The sequence below is a fragment of the Chinchilla lanigera genome, unplaced genomic scaffold (assembly GCF_000276665.1).
Source record: "Chinchilla lanigera isolate Chin_1 unplaced genomic scaffold, ChiLan1.0 scaffold00033, whole genome shotgun sequence".
Taxonomy (NCBI): Eukaryota; Metazoa; Chordata; class Mammalia; order Rodentia; family Chinchillidae; genus Chinchilla; species Chinchilla lanigera.
Window position 1 is genome coordinate 16,673,933 of NW_004955434.1, and position 22,595 is coordinate 16,696,527.

The 22,595-nt window shown below is 36.9% G+C and overlaps 1 long non-coding RNA gene across 1 annotated transcript; it reads left to right on the top strand.

Annotated features, from left to right (window-relative positions):
* Positions 1 to 765: 765 nt before the first annotated feature.
* On the top strand, positions 766 to 6,958 carry LOC106148957. Its single transcript, XR_001234773.1, has 3 exons — positions 766 to 1,116; positions 1,781 to 1,881; positions 6,898 to 6,958. It is a non-coding gene; the product is annotated as an uncharacterized LOC106148957 (long non-coding RNA).
* Positions 6,959 to 22,595: the final 15,637 nt, after the last annotated feature.

The following is a 22,595-nucleotide window of genomic DNA, read 5'->3' on the forward strand; positions in this document are numbered from 1 at the left end:
TTTTCCTTGTTCATTTTCACAGGTGACAGCAATTGTGAAAACTGCAAAATATCTTCTCCTCACAGCTTCTTGCACTCATTCCACACATTTTAACAGAATTATCAAATCTTGCTGCAAAATGTTTTAAACAAGACATGAATGGTTTTAACTATATAGCTGTTAACAATGCCCCTACCTTCTGTGGATTCTTCTTACCTCACTGAATGTAAGTATCCCTGGTTGTACACACACATGCTCATAAACATGCACATACATACACACATGCTCATGCACATTTTACATATATATATATATATGTATATAATATGCTGTGTGATTTGTGTGATTAGAGATTCCCTGTTTGGAATAATTTAACAAATGTATCACTTAAAAGCACACAATAATGGCCATGGGCCTGAGAAGCCACACAGGGGTCCCCTCAGAGGCATGACAGCATGTGACACATAGAAGATCATTTCTAGGTAGCATCAGGTGACAATGTTCTCGCCAGAGCGGGAAGATAGAGATGTTTGGTTTGTGGGCAGAATTAACAACAGTACTTCCCCAGTCATTGTTCTTCTTTGCAGTCCATGCTTTTCTTCCTGCATTCGGAAAAATACCCGGGCTTTATCCATCTGTTGGCTCTGTTCGTGGTTTGCAGAGGTGTCATTGTTCTTAGCCACATCCTGTTTTCCTTCAGATGGCCTTTTAGGTTCAGAGGGAGTGACAAGAGGGTCAACGTTTTCTCTTTTATAGTTCAGATAAACACTGTGTAGTTCAGGAAAAGCAGAGTCCAACTTTAAAGTGCTCCTTTTACCTTGCAGTTTTGAAAATGAACTGTATTTCACAGTGACTGTAATTGCTGTGAACACTCCCTCCATGCCAGTGTTTTATTTCCTGGCGGATGGAATTTCTCAAATCTGTGGGGTAGAATTATTTGTGGTCAATACTGGTCAGTATTTTCAATCAATTCTCACTGCTCCTTCCCCCTAAATGCTTCTAAAGTATTTGGGGAGAGGGAGAGAGAGTTTGCCTTATTTCTGCAGAGACTTTTCTCTCAGCAGAGGGGCAGGAAATAGTCACCCATGTGAAGAACTCCTGCTAACTCTCAGAGGACCTCGCGGGAATGAACACATGGTGAGTCTCTTTCCTCAGATGGCTTCATCCCTGCCTTCCTGCACTATTCCAGGAAATTGTGTTAGATATTGCAACATAAGTGAAGGTATTTAAAACTGTACATACCTAATGACTATCTCTTAGTTCAAGAACCAGAGTTTATATCTTTATTTATTTATTTATTTATTTATTTTTTGGTTTTTCTCCGGTACCGGGAACCGAACTCACGACCTTGCACTTGCCAGGCAGGTGCTTTTTGCCGCTGAGCTAAATCCCCAGCCCCAAGTTTATATCTTTAAAACCTTTGGAACATACCGGCATCCTCTACTATGAACATCTGAATCTTGTACTTTAACTGTGTGAGTTCCTTACCTTCCTTACAGAATGGCCTTTCAACACATAGGCAAATCTTCATCTGTTTTGCTCCTTCTGTAGCATGTATCCCAAGTCTGAAATAAGTACCCTACAGAAAAGGCCAAAGTGGCCGTTGGCCACCGAAGAACTACCTGGCTCTCGAGAAATCTCTCCTGTGAAAGTGCAGGTGTCTTTATCTCTACATTTTTTCAAATGAAAAACATTATCAAATTTTTCATTATAAATTTTTAAAGAGAGATGCATATTTATACACAGATTATTGCTATTACAACAACCAATTTGTTTCTTTTGATTTGCCCTGAATCTCAAGTTTCCTGTGAACACAAAACCAAACAGATGACAGCAACAACAATTGAAAAAATCCAAACACCTTTCAGTGGCTCCTCCTCCTCCAGCTCTACAAAGACTCAGGTAGAATTTTGAAATGACTTCCCTAGTTTCTGAATAGGTGGCTTGGATTATATGTTTTTCTTTTTCTATTTACATTTCCAGTTCCATAAAGGAAGAAGAATTTTGAGTTTGGACAATTTACAACAGATTAATTCCTGTTTGCCTCATGGTCTATGGACAGGGTGTCAAGTTTGAAACAAAAGGATTTGCACAAAAATTCCAACTTAACCATATACTTGATATCAAATTTCACATGCGTTCTTAAATCCCTGGTGATTTGGATCCATTTTGCACACAATATGACCAGTGGTAGTGCTCATCAATGAAAATTTCAGTGAGAACAGTTAGTGTAACTCCAAAGACATGATAAGGGCTTCATAAATATTGAACCACGAATCCATGTCTGATTTTCTGTGCAAAGATAAGAAGTCATTAGCAGGGTCATGAACAAGCAAACTTTAAATGATATTATTAATGAGTTGAAATTTTGACTATAGTTTCATTTTCTCCCAAATTTCACAATACCATGTTGCGTGAGAGCTCTTCTAATTTATGGAATGCTAGTCAGTTATTGCTCATAGGCAGATATTAAACTCTGATTATTTCATTTGAATTTTTATGTAGAGCTAGTTTAGCAATACTTATTAATTTTCTGCATTTGCTGTTTATAATTGTAGGAATAGTCCACACTTACTGAGCCACTAAGTAATTGTGGATGTGACAGGATGCCTGTTAGGTGTCTAGTATACATAATCTGATGTAGTTCATGTAAATGCTGTGATGTTGACAATAGTAACACAACTTTACAGATTGGGAATCTAATACTCAGAGAAATTAAATAGCTTGTATAAGATTTTTCTGCTAGAAAGTAAAAAGGCTCTGTTTGAAGCCTGTTCTGATACCAATGGCTGAGCACTTCATAACTACACTGTCTACATCATATTCTACCTAGATGATTTCCTCTGACACTATCACACTCAGAACCATACCACTTCAGAACCCAGCTGGCAGTTGACTCCCTGGTTTAGTGTCACCGTGACATTGCCAGATTGTGATCAGCTTTTCCTCTGTACTTTTCTGAATGGAGATGTCTTTTTTCAGTTTCTTTTTTCTTTTTGAAATGTATGCAACTAAAGACCATACTCATAAGTGAAATAAATCAGAATTGCATGTGAAAACATCATACTGTCTCCCTAGCATAAGAAACTGCAAGAGTAAATAAGATCCAAAAGTTACAATAGATATAGTGAAAGGGAAAGAAACTGCTCAAAAGGAAAGACCACCTAGGTTCGGGAAAAAAGAAAAGGAAGGGAAAGGAAAATATATATATTTTTATGCAAGATAGCTAAGATAATTGTACTATTAATTTCTATTAGTTCATTGTAAGGAATCAGTGCTTATATTGTTTGATCAATTTTGCATGCCTATACCTGGTAATCTGAGCAGGTACTCTTAAGAATATAATAACCATTGTTAATTTCCTATCATCTTGTTTTGAAATTTTGTATTGTTTTTTTTTTTTTTTTCTCTTTAAAATAAAAAAAAAAGAATGGAGATTTCTTTACTTAAGTGTTTCCATTCCTGGTGCTTAAATCAAGATGGTGGATGTCACAGAAAAACACGTGGGTTAGAATATTGCTTTTGACTATATTTGAGTGAGTGCTTTGAATTACTCATTGTAAAACACTAGGAAAAAATGGAGGACAGACCTATGCTATGGGATAAAATTTAAGCTTGCACAAAATTTTAACAAATGACACTATAATGACTGTCCAACTACAAACCTGCTGGGTGTTGGTAAAGTTGGTAGCCGAATGTAGCATACAAACAGCTCTGGCTATTTAAAAAAATCTTTCCCTGTGTTTGTATCTCTTTGCATTATTTGCTGGTCTTGTGCTTTCCACACTGTTCTCAATAGTAATTCAAATCTCATGTTCTTCCATGGAGGTTTCCACAGCAGGCAAGGCAAGTCTTCTATTTTTAAAAGCAATTTCTCAAAGGTGAGCTTTTAAATACAGTTGTGTTGTCAGCTCTTTACATATCTGTAGTGAACTTTATTTGCCTTGTGTAGAGTCCCTTTCTTCTAATGATTACTGCAGATTCTTTCTTCTGAAAATGGGTCCTCTTTCTCAGATCTTCAGGGTTGGCTCTAGCAAGGGTCATAAATATTACACTGACTTTTACCTAAAAGAAATATCTTCCCCCATTGTTCAGAAATCATTTTTCCCTTCTACTTCCTTTTTATAGTATCAGAAATCTCATCAGTTTTCAGAAACTGGAACATGTTGGTTAATTCCCTTGACCATGACCACACTCAGCAGAGTGAACTATCACATACGGATCCCCAGGCTAGAGTGTTTTGCTATTTCTTAAGCCATCATGTAACTAAAATGTAAAGGACCCAATGGAACAAAACTAAGCACTTATCCAATTAGAGATTGACTAGGTCATTATAAATAGACAGGTAAATCAATGAAAAGGTTGAGATTTGATTATGTAAAAACTTAAATTTTCTGTATAATGACAGTAATGACAAAATAATCATCAAAAAGTAATTAAGCAGATTAAAAATAATGAAAATATTTGCTACCTGGAATATACAATTTCTAACAAATTAATGTAAAAGTAAAAATGTGCTATAAGAAAACAAAGATGTCAAGAGGCAGTGAATCAAAAAATAAACTTTAAAATATGTGCCTTGATTTAATACTCTTGTCTTACGTCTTTATATGTTCTTTGGCCTATTAGTCTGGTTTTCAAACTGTATACATGTTAATTAACTTTATAAGGACTTATAAGATCAATAAATGAATCTGATGCCAGAAGGTGGGTAGAGGGAAGGGGGCAAAAAGAATAAAAATGTGTTATGTGCATTTACCAATTCCCTACAGTGAATGCCCTCAGTATGTACCACAAACAGGTACTAATAAAAGTAAAACAAAAGATATGAACTATGTGGAAAAGGTGTCTAACTCCATTAGAAAGTAAGCAAACAAGAATATTTTACTCACTAAAATAGAGGTATACGCACCTTTATATACCCTCATGTATAGGGCTGAGAGGACATTACCCCGTCTGTGTGGGGGGTACTGGAACAGCTCTTCTGGATGTCATTTTAGAAATAGATTTCTAAATTCCTAAGTATGTTCTCACCGCTTGGCCTAGTAATTACTCTTCTAGAAATCTACCCCAAGGAGCTAAATTATACAATGTGATCCATTACACTGGGATCAACACAAAATTTCATGTAGAAAATATAAATTACAGGCTTGACAATAGGGAAAACTGGAAAATAATATATGCTCCAACGATGATAAGATAGTTGTGAAAGAAGAGATACGTGCACATATGTGAGAAAGACTTACCTGTAGTAATTAAACATAATGCTTAGACAGTCATGCTACAGAAGAGAATGCTTGCATTGGCCTAAGTGAGAAAGGAAGTTGCGGCACGGGCTATGAGGTGCGATTCTCACTGGAAGAAGTTGTGATACATGTATACATGTCAGTGTATTTACAGCATAAAGGAGGAACAGAACATGTTCTAAAATATTAATATAAATTAATGTTTAGGAGATATTTGGATAACAGGTGATTTTTGTGTATCCGTTTTTGTCATCAGGAGTCACTATTTCACTTGTAAAAGACCAAAACAATTTAAGAATAAAACTTAAGGCCTGTACATCTTATCACAATAGTTAAGAAATAATGAAATTTAATATATTTTTCCTACATGTTTTTTAGAACTTTTCATTCATATGTTGACGCTCAAGTCTACTTTTTTAGTTTCTAGAAATATGTTCTTGAAACAGTATTTCTCAGAGATCAGAGAAAAAAGATTACAGACAGTTGTTATCTTTTTTCTTTCCTTTTCTTTTTGACTTTTAGTATTTGTTTGCAATAGATATTGAGGATATTCATGGCGGTAGGAGACTGGTTCATGCACATAACACATTTCTATTCTTTTTTTCCTTTTTCCTCCACCCCCTTTATTTTTCCAGCATGATTCATTTATTTATCATATAAGTCCTTCTAAAGTTAGTTATATATACAAATCAAAAACCAGACTAATAGCCCAAAGAATATATATAACATTCAAGATAATTGCACTAAGTCAAGTTACACATTTAGATACATTGTCTCTACTGGATTGCAATACTTTTTCTTTTCTGTTTTTTCCTACACAGGCTGCAAAATCTATTTTTAATGGTTCTGTTTTAAATCTCTGTTGTCAGAAACATTTATTTAACCTCTAACTCTGCTCTACTGAGACACTTTTGTTTACATCAGGTTAGACCTTGACCTTCACAACCTTATACTCAGGGGAAATTTGTTGTTGTTGTTGTTGCTTTTAAAAAAAGGTTTGATTGAAACTCTTTTGGCTGATTCTTTTAGATTTGGAAATAGCCAAGAGCAATCCAACTTTGGATTATTTGAGGAGATTTTATTTTTCTCTCCTCTGGCTTGAAAAGATTTCATTATGAAAGTGAAATTATACAGAGCATGAATAAAGCAGCTTTAGAGATGGTCTTCTTTCTCTCCAGGTAATTTACTAGGACAAGGCTTAGGGTCTAGTGTCAGACAACCATTGTGTGGCAGCCTTTCATGAAGATTCATCCAGGCATTTATGGAGGACCTTAGAATTGAGATAAAGACTTTGACTCTCTGAAGAACCCCAGGAGTACGTATAGGTGTTTGTAACTTAGAAGAAAGTTAGAATAGTGTGGCTCGAGAGAGGTTTGACATGTGTGCAAGAAAGAACAAGACCAAATAGTTTTCCATATTCTATGACTCTGTTCAGGCCTCCCCCTCTGGAAAAATACTCTGAAGTTTTCCTCTCCATCTCCTCATCTTTCATGCTTCAATGGCCACACCCCAGGATCCATTCAGATAAGAAGGACCATGCTAACAGCCACTTAACCCCATTCACTAAGGTGAAATTTTCTCACCAGTGATGGCCAAAAACATTTCATGTATGCTCAGCTATGCCATTCTCTCATTTAACAAACAGTGCTCAGATATTCTTTTTTCTTTGTAGTTTTGATTCCTGCCAGCTCCTTTAACTGAGACCCTGGGTGACCTTGAGGCCATAACTGGACAAGGATGTCAATGTCAAGGCCAGGTCAGTGAAGACTACTGACCATGTGGGCTGCTGCTAGTGGAGCCCAGAGTGCTATCTATACTAGTTTACTGTTTGTTAAATGCTCAAACTTTGTACAAAGGACAGCTACCTGAGTTTCCTTAGTTTACTAGCTGAGGGACCTTGGATAAATACTCTCTTTGGCAGAGATTGCTAGCAGCTTCCAAAGATCAAAGAAACTTCACTAATAGAAATCAGAGAAATGGGCACAGCAAAATCATGATATGCACCAAGCTCCTGCACCACGGAGTACGGACATGCAACAGTTTTGGCCACGATGGAAGTGATAACCGGGTGTATGTGAAGACGAACTCAAGGAAAACAGTCCTGCATCTGCACTTCTGTCATTTCTTCAGTGTTACCTGTAAATGCAGAGAAGAGGCTGGAGCTCTAGCAGTCATACTGGATTTTGAGCTGACTTTAGAAATGTAAATTATGTGTTAAAGATTTCAGAACAAAAAGAAAAAAGGCTGGGGGCCAAAAGTGTACACTGAACTCACTCTCTTCAGGTGTCCTTCAGAAGTGAGAAAAATTCACTTCAAGTTTGTAGAAGCTACTGTTGATTTTCCTGTCATATGCAGCCAAGCCATGTTCAGTAACAGTTGAATATGATCAGTAAACAAAGGTTCATATGTACTTAATAAACGTTAGATATTACGATACAATTTAAATCTTGGATTCGACAAATCCAGCCTTGAAATGGAATTTCATATCAAAAAGTCCAGCCAAGACATAATTAAAAATAATTCACAATATTGTTGAAGTTTGTAAAAATAAACCAAGCAAGAACAATTGGAAATCTAGAGACACTCAATTTTAAAGGGAGGATGTTTTCATTCATTACTTCTTTTTAAATAATCTCAAACTTTAAAAAATTTGCCATCATATTAAAAATAACTTCTGTTTTCCCTCACTTAGTTCCTCAAATGGTAGCCAGCTATCATGTTCACACAGTCACTCACTTCTAAACCTGTTGTCACAATGGTTTTCCTCGAAGTTTTTGAGAAGAGATTGTAAAATGATGTCCCATAACCCCGGAGCATTGTAAATTATATTTTCCAAGCAAGGACATTGCCCCAAACAAGTCATACAACATTCTAAATCAAGAACTCTACACTGAGACAACACTATCATCTATTCATGAGCTCATTCAATTCCACTGACACTCTCAAAAATATCTTGTTTTTCTTTCTGATGCAAGATCCTACCCAGAAATCCTTGGACATCAATTATCATGTACTTTCAGACTACTTCAGCCTGGTGTACTTCCTTAAACTTTCCTTGTTCTTCTTGTCCTTGATAGTTTAAAGAGTTCTGGTGTCTCGTTTTACATCTTGACTCTACACACAGTTCCATCAGCGATTTCATAATGACAAGACCTGGGTCATGAGTTTTTGTAAGAGATCCCGGAAGTGGTGTGTTATCAGTGTATCAAAGCAGAAGGCATCTCATTACTAGATGTAGTAATTGCGGTCACCTGATAATGCTGGTGTCTGTCAGATTTCTTCACTTTACATGCATATTTTTGCTCTTTGTAATTGCCTACTAATGTATTCTGGAGAAATAGTGTAAGGTTAAGCCACAGTTCTGTTCCATGTCAGACTTTAACCACCAGTGTTAGCATGCTCTAAAGTCTCCTGACTGAATCATCCACCTTTGTGATACTTGGCAAGTGGCAATTCTCTGTTTCTGTCATTCTTTCTACATTTGCTAGTTGGCATTCCAGCATATAGAAGCTCTTTTTTACCCACTGATTTATTTATCTTCCTATCTGATGCATGTGGACTAATATACTAACACCTTTATTCATGTTAACACTAAAATTCTTTGATTTAACCTCTTCTAGCCAATTCCTATGTCCTTATTTTGGTTCTGATGTTTTTGTTTTGTTTTGTTTTATATACATATTCATTTATTATTTCCTCATTTCTGGCACAAAAGTGTATTTCAGGGCTTATCTTATGTTTTTCCTGACTTATCTTTGTACACTAGAATTTCTTAAAGCATCCCTGATTTAATTTGGTAGAGGATGGTGTTAGAAGGTAAGACCTAGGTGTGAAATGTACTGTTATGGGGGCATCGTTGATTCTAGGCATTCTCACTGAACTGAGCTAAAAACTATAGGTGCATATATGCCCATATTGTATATAAAACATTAATCAGCATTAAGTAATGCTGTACACATGTCTTTATATTTGTATCTGTGTGCACATATCTGTCACAAACACATATCTAGATATGTATAAATATATATGTCTGTGCACACATATGTGTGTATGCCTATATATTGATATATGTGCTGTGAGTTCATATGGCTACCTCCATTTCCAGTCTAGTACCTCCCTCACCCTTCTATTTTTCTCCTCTCTGTTTGTAATTGTCTCCTCTAGCAATGGAAAATTTAGTTCCTCAACGTATTTTTTTGGTCAGTCAACTTGTTTATTTATTTAACATACCTGATTCTCCTGTCAGTGTGACCATTTCCCTAACCTACTGTGTATTCCTCCCTGCATACACATCATGTCTTTGACTGGCTTCTTGGCCTATTTCTTTCAAGACAACAAAGAGGGAAAATGGGTAAAGAAGAGACACAACATTTTTTCATTTCCCCCTCTTCCTTTTTGTTACAACCTGCCCATACCCTGAAGGGTTAACACCAAATCCAAAGCAAACTATCACTCATTGATAGAGATTTTCTTTCACACTTTTAAATCTTATCACCATTTAATATAGCAGTTACTTTTCAAAACAAAGAAACTTAATCCCTGTAGGTATCCATCTCTGTTTTTTATAACTCCCTGCACCTCTTACATACAAAATCAAATTTGATAGCTATGAACAATAGACCAAACCTTCATTTTATGTTAAAATATATAGGTTAGAACATGGTGCCACAAACTTGAATCTGCCTGCAAAGCTCTTCAACTGCCAGTGAAAATTAAGTGTGTGAAGGGAACTGTAGGCACTGCAGGCAAAATTATGATCTCGTGTGTGTGTGTGTGTGTGTCTGTGGTATAAAGCTTCCCAGTTTCCTTCTATCTGGATGTGTTAGCTTTCCATTACTATAATAAAATACAGGAGAAAATTAACTTATAAAATTAAAGATGTATTTAGGCTCACAGTTTTGGTGAGTGGCTCCCATGACTGAGTAGACGGTTTTGTTTGGACCAGTACTGAGGCAACACATCATGGCGCGGGGGGCGCATGTGGTGGGGGAAAACTGCAAACCTCCTGAACTCAGGAACAAAGAGAAAGAGGAAGAGCACAAGGCCCCTCAGTCTCCTTCAAGGGCTGTCTTGCTAAGGACCTCCCACACGGCTCAACCTCTGGAGAGTCCACCACCTTCCAGTAGCATCAGCAAGATTTCAGTGCAGGAGACTCTGGGGGACACAGCACTGACCCTTGTACTTCTTGTAGTAAATACTTAACGTTGTCACAAAAAGGCTGTATGTGTTGTTGTCTAAGCTAATAATGAAAGGAGACTAACTTTATGAAGGAAAAGGCCCTTTCTTTTCCTGGGAAAATTCTTATCCAAAACTTTGACACAAAACATTTTTCAACTCTAGGGAGATTAGGAAGCCACACATTTTCTTCTGGGCACTAAACCTGACAGTTTTCTTGCTTGGAGTTACACAAAGTCAGAGGAAGTGGAGGACAGTGGTGAGACCACCTCCAAGCAATGTTCCTTTGTCTTTGTCTTACTCTGATGCTGGCCAGTAGCAGAAAATTCAACAGAGGACTGTAAGGCCTGATGACAGAGCCACTGGAAGGAAAGAAGCAGGTTCTTCTTGGAGTAGAGCACTCTCCTTCCCTCCGTCCTCATCCCTGCCAACGTGCACAGGGCTTTGAGCGAGGCAAGAAGTAATTCTGGGTTATTGAGATGTGGTATTATTGTTCAGTAGAGTGCTCATCTTTTTCTAACAAAATCTCCAAACAAAATGAAATACATATGCTCCTACTAGGCACAATTCACCACGGATTGATAGATAGACATCCTAAGTGGCAGAATATAGCAAATCTTGGCTGAAGCAAGGTCATTGTTTCACTATGGGGGTTTCCTTAATTTCCATGAGTAATTTTTCCCTAGTTTTTAAGGTTCTTCAGTTTTGCAGCCACAGCTCCAAACAAGGCAGTCAGATGTGCCCAACTTCAGTGGCTCATCTGGAAAGTGTAGTATGTGATTCCAGGGAAAGTGGTGGGGAAATGGTAGAAGTTTCTTCTCTGAGCCAACGTAACGATTCGTGGAAGATTCATGATTTGGGTCCAGTCAAATCATCCTTGTAGTGACATTAATCGGTATCTGCATTTGGGTAGCATAAGGATTAATGTTCTTTCCAGCATGTGTACTTTACTGACAAGAATGACAAATAGGCAGGACTAAACTCAACATCACTAAGACTTTTCCTGTCCTCAGAACAAGCTTCTAGCCATATAACAAGGTTTTATTTGTCTTTGTACAACTTTCAGAGAAATGAAGAAAATGAACCAGACACCACCTCTCTGGTGCATGAGCCTTTTGTGCTTCTCTGCCAGTTGGGATGCTCCTGGTTGCTTTTTAATCCTTGGTCCCTTTACCTCTTGGGCTAGGCCCTGGGGCAGTCTTTGCAGAGGGCCCTTGACACTGGAAATTCCTCCTTTGGTTGATCAAAGCTGGCGCGGCCTGACCCCACCCCAGGAAGTGGTGGCAGACACATCTGCTCAGTCTGGCTTCCTGCCAACAGGGGATTTACTCTGGGGTGAGTGGGGGAGAAGGACTTTTATGTCAGGAGGGGATTTATTGTTGGCTGATGGGGTGTGGCGAGTGTGAAGGGTGGGAACCACTTCAGCTCCTTGGCTGGATTGTCTGACTTTTTGTGAAGCAGAGTTTAATCTTTGTTTGTGGGTTCCAAGACTTTTGTGACGGGCAAGTGCTGAATCGGTGAACTTTAACGATACACTGAAAAACTTTTTGGAAGGGAAGCGTACACTTGCAAAAAGCAAGATGATGAAAGTGAAGGTTTGCTGACTACACACAGTAAGATACTATTTAGAATCAAACAATTGCAGATAACATTCCGACAGTCCTCATTCATTAGCTGGTATAGCTGTGTAGACCAAGGGGAAGAGGAAATTGGAAGCTGGGACAGTTGGTAACCTGAAATTCTGGCTTTTAGCAATGAGAATTCATTGGTCACTGGGTCTCTGCATTTCAGTGTCTTCACAGCAATAATAATTCCATTAAAATGACATACCAAGTTCTGTAAAACATCCCCCATTTTGTGAAGTTACTCTATGTTGAGAAAGGCGAAGTATATTATTAGATAGTACTGGTTCAGGAACATCCAGTGATTGGACTAGTAAAATTATCTGATAAAATATTACCAAGAATGGTCTTGACCTTAGCACTATATCAAGTCCTCAGTCTTTGAACAGCAAGGAAATATCATGAGGCTTAATGCAGTTTTCATCTAGAGCTCCAGAGAACAGAAAGCAGTTTGCAATTTAGACAATCCCCTGTCTTTCTCCACTCCATAGTATGTTCGAAGGCTGCCAGGAACACAGATTGTCCATAGGTGTGTGTATGTGCCCCCCGTCAGAAATGACATATTAGAGGACACACTAAAGAATTGTAAGTTATTGTCTCTGGTTTCCAAGTAGCAGGAGTCCTTGTTTGATGCTTAAATCTAGGAATTCAAGCAAGGAGAGCCCACCTGTAAATTACAGCAAGCGATTCTCTCTTTGGTGGACGCAGTTACAGCTGCACAGTCTGGTGAGTGGAATGTGTGCTGGATTTTGGTCCTTTGGTCTATGCCGCTACACGTCTCTGTGCACTTTGGGTTCTGTCATACCTGAGGACCTGTGGGGCATGTCTTCCAGGAATCTTAGCTGTTTGAGGTACAAATAAAATTAAAGGAGCCTTCTGATCAATACATCATGGTAAGCGAAGAGAAATTAAAGGTAGATAGCTCTAATCCAAGAGCAACACAGGATAATAAAACTGGGGATGGGGGTTCAAGGGCAGTGTGATGCCTGTCCCTGGACTGTTCTCCACTCTGTAAGGAGCACACTGCAAAGGGTGTTTCAACAACAACAACACTTAAAAAAACTGAAAAATTGAATTCCTTTGAAAAACCTGGAGAGAAGAAGGAGCTCTTCTTGGTATCTTGTACATTAGAATTTTAAACAGAGCTAGGTGAGGGTGCAGCATGTGGTGGCTTCAACAGGCTTGACCTAGCAGCACCAAAAGTTTCCATACACATCAAAGGCTTTGTGCCTCAGTCTCGATGCAGCAGAGGAACACCTTGCCAGCATTTCAGATTCCTGCAGACGTATCCTATAGGTCCTCTACATATGACAGAGTCCACAATCACACAGATATTCACGGACAAATGAATAAATGTCACTGTATAAATGTGTAGGACTTCTCCTAACTCTATCAGATTGGCTGAACATTTAGTTCCCCTGTCTGTAGGGAACCAGTGAGGGAAACTGGAAAATGTCAACTCCATGTATTACCATGCGAGCATGCCTTGGAAAAGTCTAGAAATGCTCTGGAGATAGGAACACCTATAAAGAAAGACTAAAGTTCCCAAAGTTGTGACTTATGACAAGTCATAAGAATATTATTTATTCTTGGTACTGTAGTGTTGTTTCTCATTACTGGCACAGAGGTGAGAAGGGAAATCACATATAAGTAGGAAAGTGGGAAGTTACGGCCCCCCATGACCAGCAGAGCTTTTTCTCACTGTAGGGTGTGGAGTGCAGGTGGGAGATGACTGCAAGATGCAGCTTATCTGCATCTATCCCTCTTATCCTGAGAGGGAGGTACAGGAGGACGAGCACCTTCCAGTAATTAATATCAGAGGTTCCTGAACAATCCTTTTAATTTCCATTTCAATGAAAGACAGAGGTAAACCGAGGAGATGGGTACATGCACTGTGAGTGGAAGGCATGTCAAGAGGAATATATCCTAAAATAGGGGCTAAGGTTCCTGAGTTCTCTATTGTTTTGCTCCAGCTTGACAAAGTAGACATGGGAAAATTGATGACCTCTTCCGAGCTTTGATTTACTCATTTGTACAATGAGCAGATTGAACTGGTAGAATTTTAGAGTTCATCCCTGAGTCTGAAGATAAAAGTCTTTCCTTGACTTTTATCTCAATAATTGCTAAAAAGAGAACTTTGCCTGCAATTCCTGTGAACACTGCCTGGCTTATCCTAGCAGGGTAAGACTGTAGACAAATTCCAATGTATCCGCACCAAAGAGTATACTTTCATTTATTTTTTTGACTGGCGATTCTTGACAAGGCTCTAGTCAAGTCCAGTCTCTCAAGTACACATGAGGTAGCACTCCTGTACCGGTGAGCGTACATGTGTTATTAGCCTCTCTTTCTCTCCTCTCTTGCTTCCTACATGTCAGGTTTTTATTTCCTTTTTGGTCACTGTATAAATGTGTAGGACTTCTCCTAACTCTATCAGATTGGCTGAACGTTTAGTCTGTGTTTTTACACATCCTGCCAAAATAAGCTTGGTCATTTAATTCTGTTTATTTTTCTCTTTCCAGACATCAGGTATTGTCTGCATTACAACACCCACACAAGAGTAATATCTCTCCAATTAAAACAGCAGGATTTCTGATTGCTACATTTCGTGGACTTGGCCTCACACTGACCAGAGGCATCCACCAAGGAGCAGCCGGAGGCATTGGGTTTCTTCAATGGTTTTCAAATGCTCTGCACCAGCAATTCAAAGGACATTTGTAGTGAATAATATTACAAATATTACAGTCGAGGGAAGGGGAAAGACAAGGAAGAGAAAAAAGGAAGAGACAGAAAGGCAAGCGAGGGAAGACTAAACTCTACGTGCTGGTGAGCCTCTTAGAACGCTCACTGAGAGAAACAGCCCACCGCAGCCCCCATGCCATGGATTCGCCACTACTGCTCTAAGAGCAGGAACCCGAAGAAAACCTGACATCTTCCCACACTTCTAGCCTTACACATATTAGAATGAATTTTGCTTTCTTTTACAGGATACATGAATTTCATTTTTTATCAGACTATGATTTCAATCTTTACAGATTAAATTTAGGTTGATTCTAGGGTAGTTAACAACCCAGTACATCCACTGTTTCACTTAAGGAGTTTAAGGCTCTTTTGCACAACTATTTTCTGGATGTAACATTCTGATAGTTTATCTCTCTTGCTCAAGGATCTTCTTTGGCTCCTTGGTCCTAGTGAACCTTTGTCATTTCCAGTCAAGCTGATCCTTTTTGCCTGTTTGCATTGCTTTTCCGGAGTAGCTAATCCTTTGCATATAGTCAGAAATAGCTATGTACTTCACTATTTACAAAAATAGTAAAGATGCTGTACTATACCTAGAATTTCACTTTAATTCTCGCTGAAGTTAAAGTGAATGCCAAATCCACATACTTTTAAAACTAGATATTCTCCTGTTGGCTTTCAAGAAAATACTTCAGATGCTCAACAGATACTTTTACATTCTTTGTTATGACTGAGGTGATCCCAATCACTATCATTTGAAAGTTGCTATTGAAAAAACAGAGAAAGATTATGTGGCTTGGACTGATTGACCAGCATCTAGATGAATGACAGAAAAGAAAACAAATCTGATTAAATGAAGGCAAAGGAACTTTTGTTTCACAATACTGAAAATAATCATAATGGGGAGGAAGTAAAATTTCGTGTCTGCCTGATAAGTGTTGTATGAGTGGTCTTCTGGACATGTTTGTGTCATAATAAGAGATACATATAAAATTGAAGTGATTTAGGCACAAATAAAGCTAAAGGATGAGATTTAATCAAGTTGACTTAATATTGTATATAAATAAAAGCAATGTAGTCCAGAAATAAGTGGATGCTACTGATGGTGTTCTGTTTCCATGGAAATCAGGAAAGAGACAGAGAATGAAAGGAAAACACAAAAATTTAATTACCTAAGATATACCAGTCTTGGCAGTTACCTTATTTAAACCTCACACAACCTTTCCTAGGAAAGTTAACATTGCATTCATTGTACAGGTGAGGAAACAAGCAGAGAGACGTATAGTAACTGGTCCCAAATCATACAGCTAGCAAACGGTGTAACCAGGATTTTAGGTGAGTTCAGCCTCACCTCAAGACTACCTTCTGCCACCTTGATCACTTGTGGTTAATTTTGTATTTAATTTTTCAGTCCATTTTTTCCTGTTCTGGAGATATTACACAGGATTTGATCACCATTACCTGTGGAATTAATGTAAATATGGTAGTTGACATTTTAAAATAATTGCAGCATTAAACAGCAATTCACCAAATAGCTTTCAGCATGGCATCTCCATTCTGTACAAATGTAAATTATTTATAAAGAATATGCCTTTTCAGTTTGGCAAAAGAATAATTGATGGCTCAGTTCCTTCCTATTGAATTATGGTCCTGACCAATGTCCCCGCTCAGCTCTCTTGTGAATGGGACAGCCAAATGCTAAAATCCCTTCTTGGGAGAATCAGTGGAACATTCTCCTCAGCAACCCCAGTGTGGTGTTTGCTACTGTTGAAACGTAACTGTCGCCAAGTATGCTTGAAACACATTTCCTAGAAATGATAGTCTTTACTGATTTAACTTATCAGTGTCTGAGGTGTTGGATAATTCTCAAACCATATTAGTGCTAAGTCATGTGAAAATATGAAATAGGTTATGCTGTCTCATGCTTCTTTTAGAGATAAGAAGTAGTTACAGCAGACTTATCACACTTCTGAGGGATAAAAATCACTGTTCTCAATTGTGTATACCAGTGTAAGTTAATAAATAAAAAGATGGGGTACTGACTGTCTCAGTGGCTGTGAAAATTAAAGGTAAATTACAAACTAGGAGATCTCCTATTTTGGGTCTTTTTAGGAAAAATACCCTCCTATAGTCTCAAAATCAAAAGTGAGAGATAAACACTACCATCAATTATTACCACCAGGACACTCCATCAAAAATCCTTTTAGAATAAAATTTCTTATGATTCTTTTAGAACTCTAAAATGTCCGAGCTAAGGATCATTAAAATCTTTTATATATTTTTAAACACAGTCTGTAATTCTTTCAGGCCTTAGAAAAGCTTGTGGCAGGGGCTGGGGATTTAGCTCAGTGGCAAAGCGCCTGCTTGTCAAACGCAAGGTAGTGAGTTCAATTCCTGGTACTGGAAAAGAAACAACAACAAAAAAAACACAAACAAAAAGCTTGTGGCAAAAATTGGAAAATGCACACATGAAGTATTGACTCTAATCCCTGGTGAGTAATCCTGTTGACCTTACTGCATGTAGGGATGAGATAATTAAAGATGGATGCAGCAACACTAGTAAATGGATCCATTACAATATATTATCACGGTTCTATCTCTGATACCATCATTTAAAAATAAAAATAACATTTCAAAAGTTCTGTGTCATGAAGTTGAAAATAGAACATTAAAGAATTGCTATTATTCTTTCAGGGGAAGGATTGTGACTGATAAGATAACTATTGCCTGAACTATTTCAGTGTGTGGAATTGGCATAGATAAATTCTCTACTATATACACTAATTACTGTAATTTGATCATTATAATGATTATAATTTCATATTCACTCTATATTATTTGGACTATTAACACTGCCTGTCATGTCACAATAACTTTGCATGTAGGATTTTTTTTGGAAGAAGGAAAATTTTATGTCTTATCGACAATACTTTTAGTAACTTAATTATGCTTTCAGGATTTTTATAATAAACCTTACAAAGCCTGTTTTGTGAATAAAATGTTATCTTTCTAGGAACTGTGTTCAGATATTATTTTATGTGAGTTGTTAGTTATAATTCAAATACTTTTAGGACAAAATTATTGAAAACAATATAACATTCTATCAAGAAAATACTTGTTAATAGTGACATATAAATATAACACAATATTCTATATTTAGAAAAGGAAAAAAGAAAATTGTCTACATGATGATTTAGAATCATTTGCAAGGTGTACAAGGTGAGATCGACATATGCCATGAATGTTTAAATAAAATTTATTACAATAAAAGACTGCCAATAATTCTCCTTAAAATACTCCCACTTGAACTGTACTTATCCCATCAGTCTTGGCACTTTCTGAAGCAGTTCTGGAAGTCCTTTTGCATGACTGTGGTAAAAATAATTACGGTGAATACTGTAGACTACCATTATCCAGTGAAAAGGCAGCCTCTTAAAAAACATGAGTGTGTGTCTTCATCCATCTTATGTACCAGATCTGGCAGTATGTGACATCTGGATGTTCTCTAAAGTCCAAATGGTCAGGAAAGGCAAAACATTTCGAGTGGATTCAGGATGTCAAGGTGGCCATGACAGCGCAAGTAAAGTGACTCATGATAGAAGACTTCTAGAACTGCTGCAGAAAGCGGCAAAAACAGTGTGATAAGTGTGTGCAAAGTGTGTGTGTGGGGGGCTGTTTTGAAGGGAATTAACGGCAATGTGTCTTTCAGTGTAGTAATTTAAAAAATTGTCATACTGTGAAAATAGCAAGCTGCAATACAGTTTATGTGGAATAAATATTTTGGGCATTAAATAGGGAGTATAAGTAAAATTAATCTTTGCATTTTCTTGCATTTACTTTAAGGAAAACTCTGGTAGGGTACAAAAGAAAGAAATAAAGGAAAATTCTTGAACATATGTGTGGTAGCTGAGTGAATAGGTGTGGATAAAGGAAGATTTCTACTGTTTTCATATCCTCGGGATATTTGATTATGGCTCCTGAAGCCATGAAAATGTTTGTATACTCGTAGTACACTTCATCAATCTTGCATTTATTCTTTTTGAATTTTGAGTCATACAAATAAAACTCTTTAACTTTTGTCATTTTATCACTCAGAGAATTTTTCATAATTAAATATTTTATTCATTTATAGTTTACTCTGGGGGATATTATGAGAAGTGACAACTATCCTATTGTTCTAACACTATTGATTGAATGGATTATTATTTCTCTATTTATCACAGATGCTCTTGCTCATATATTAAATTTTCTTAATATACATGAACTTTATAGCCCATTGGTTTGTCTAAGTATAGTTACCATGTTTTAATTACTCAGACTCTATGCTTTAGAATTGATAGATACATTCTGCCCTCAATGTTCTTATCTTCAGAAGTTTTCTGGCTTTAAAATACGTTTTAAAGGTAAGACTTCGACCTAATCACATTGTCTAGATTAAAAATATGGTATTGAAGCTGGTGAAGCTCACACACTCCTATTGTCCTATTACACAGGCTGTGGAGAGAAAATCACTGGAGGCCAGAAGTTTGAGGCCAGCTTGGGCAGAATAGCAAGACCTCCCCATACACACCTCACATAAACGTGTTTTTTTGGGGGGGGAGAATATCCCAAAGAATTTAGTTTAGGATTTTAGTTGGATTTGTCCTAAATTTATGTTTTCATAGGAGATTTAATATCCATTATAGTGTTCAGTCTTCCTGTGCCCAAACCTGACCTTCTTTGTTCTTGCTGGGTCACGCTGTGGCGTTTCAGTAATGTGACGGGTTTCTCCGCAAGAGTCTGTTTCTTCATATTTCTTTTTAGGTTTATTCTTGGATATTGCAACATTTTTGTTATTTCTAAAAACTAACTCATAATTCACACATTTTAACTGGTGGTTGTTTTTATAACTGACAGTTATCAATTGTTGAATCTTTATTTTACAGTCTTCTACCTTCCCAGAAGGAAGGTAGAATTTATATGTGTTATTATTATTATTTATATGTATTTCAATTGGTTCCCTTTATTTTTCGGGTATATAATCAATCAAATTACCTGAAAGTGTAATAATTTTATCCCTTCCCATATATTTTAGTGTCTTTAATTTTTCAAATACTTTATTTCTATTTATTCATTCTTGTATGCAATATGTTTACTGTTATTTTAGTAAGTTCTTTAAAAAGATCAGCAAAGAGTAACCAGTAGAATAAATGTGCTACTAACAGGGTCTGGGTGAAAGCTTTAAGTGATTTCTACAATGCCTTATTTTAAATGATTATTTCGTTTATATCAACATGATGTTAAAGATTTTTCCTGAGGCAATATTCCTAAGGCAAAATGACTTCACTGGGTTGTTACCACATTTAGTATAACAAACTAGAGCTTTCTTGAAAGGCCAGTTTACAAAGGATCTTAATGCATCCAAAGTACTTCAAGAGAGATACACAAACAAAATGAAGATTTAGTAATTCATCAATTACTCTATCTCTTTTCTAGGCTACATTTACTAGAAATAATTAGAGAAGAATCCCATTCTTCACTCCTCAAAAGTTTAAATTTAGTACTCATATTTGAACACAGTAATAGGGAATTTAAGAATGATTTTCTTCACTAATGGTAGCAAGATTGCTTGGTATTTTGTGTGATGATCTCTATATCTGAAGCTTCACTAGCCAGTTGGGAATGAACTTGGTTCTAATATGAAGCAAAAACTATTTGATAACTAGAGGAACTTAATATTAATCATAGTAGGAGTTGCTAAATTTGGGGAGACTTTTTCCAAGAAGAAAAATATGGTGAATTTTTCTGAAAATCCAAGTCTGAAATTTCCAATTACAAGATTGAATTTCCACAATTAAAATTTACGGATATTCTTATTGATACAAAATTTGGCACATTTGATAGGTGGAAAAGATCACATATTTAAACTAGTGATTGTTTTTATATGCAGCAACTATCAGTTGTTAATTCTTTATTTTTTTCCCCTCTATATTACCAGATCTTCACATCATTTGTAATAACTTTTCAATGTACTCTTTTTTGATTTTCAGGTATATAATCAATCAAACGAAGGAAGGAAAGCTGTAGTCTGATAAAGGAAATGTCTGGTGGCTACTGAAGTTAGACAAGGTACAGCGACCACTCAGCTTCCAAAGTCCGTGAACACCCATTTTGGCTTCAGGAGTAGTTAGGCTCTAAAAAAGGCTGATTTGCTTTGAACCTCTTCAGGCTCACATCTGGACAAACATAAAAATCACTAAGCCTGCCAGGATACAGAAACGCAAGCTCTGGATAAAACTTTCCAGTTGTGAGTTCTAGCGCCTTCATCTTGTCTAATGTCTTTTGTACCCTGAAAAAGGAGAAGCTGCCAGCTGGGAAAACTGATGAAAGTGTGCTTCTTATTCTAAGCTTCTACGTTTAGCCAAGGTGGCACTAGTTTGCAGATCTATAGAAAACAGGAGGACAGAGCACCCATTCAATTGTAAAAATCAACAGCATGTTGTAGCTTACGAGGGTGAATGTTTCTTACTCATGCTCCCCAACGTGGTGATACCATGACCCTCTCTGAGAGTTCACATTTTGACTTCATGTTCAACTAGACTTCTAATGATGCATAGGAGGTGACTTCTTGCCAGGTGAAAATTTAATTTATCCTCAGCTGAGGGTAAAAAATCCTGACTGAGAGCCAAAAGACACATGAACTAGATGATATATCATCAGAAAATTTGTAAATCAAGTGACTATTGATTAGTAAAGAGGTTCTCTTGAGATATGTGTTGTGCTGTGCTGTGTTTGAATTGTTGTATAAATACTATACAGCATCAGGTTTTACAAATATCAAACATACTCATTACCTATTGAAAAGACCAAATATTGGCTTGGAGGCATTGGCTGAACTTTGCCATAGTTCTTTTTATAATTAGATTTTTTTAAACTTAGCCCCACACGCTGTTACTTTTATCACGGTGCAGGAGGGTCTAGTTAAGTTATGCTGTATGCTTTTCAATTAAACCATAACTTTCCCATGTGCATTTTGTTGTGCCCACTGACATTAAATAAATGGATAACACCTGAATAAATTCAGAGTCCCAGGGTACACCCATTCTGGGAACTAATTTACCAGTGAGAGGTTTTTCATTTTTGTTCAATCAAGAGTTATTACAGAGCTAGGTAAAGCAGTAGTTACCTAAACATAACCTCGAAAGCCAGGTAATAGTAAAGTACAGAAGAGTGTATATGACTGACCCATTTTTCAACCCATTTAAATCTGAAAAGATATGCAATAAATTTGAGTCTACTTTATACTCTCGGACTATTCATAAATACAGGAAAGCTTTTTCATAAAGCTTCTTATCAAGGGAAATGTCTCAGGAAGGAAATGCAGAATTATGGGCATGGAGATAGTGCGTAATATTTTCAGCCTCTTACTTTACATATCTCCTTACATGTGTTAAAAGACATAGCTGTTGACTCTGACACTGTGCATGTGTGTAAGATGGTCAAAGAGTCAAATATCCAGAGAACTTCTTGGGACACTAAGAACTCTGACTTCTTCATATTCTTGATGTCATTTTTCACGGTAAGCCTGACAGACAGTGACAATCAATCTGAAGTTTTTCTTTTTCAAACATATTAACACCTGACTTTAATGAGATATCACTTGTGGGAACTTGTACACAGAAGGTACTTATTGAATATTGACTGATGACGATAACCTACTAAAGAAAACTAAATATTATGCATGATAATAAATCATAATAAATTGCATGAAGAAACATGCTGTGAAAGATCTATATCTTTCAAACTATAATCTGAAAATTACTTACTTTCTGTGGTTCTTAATAAAAATGAAAATTCC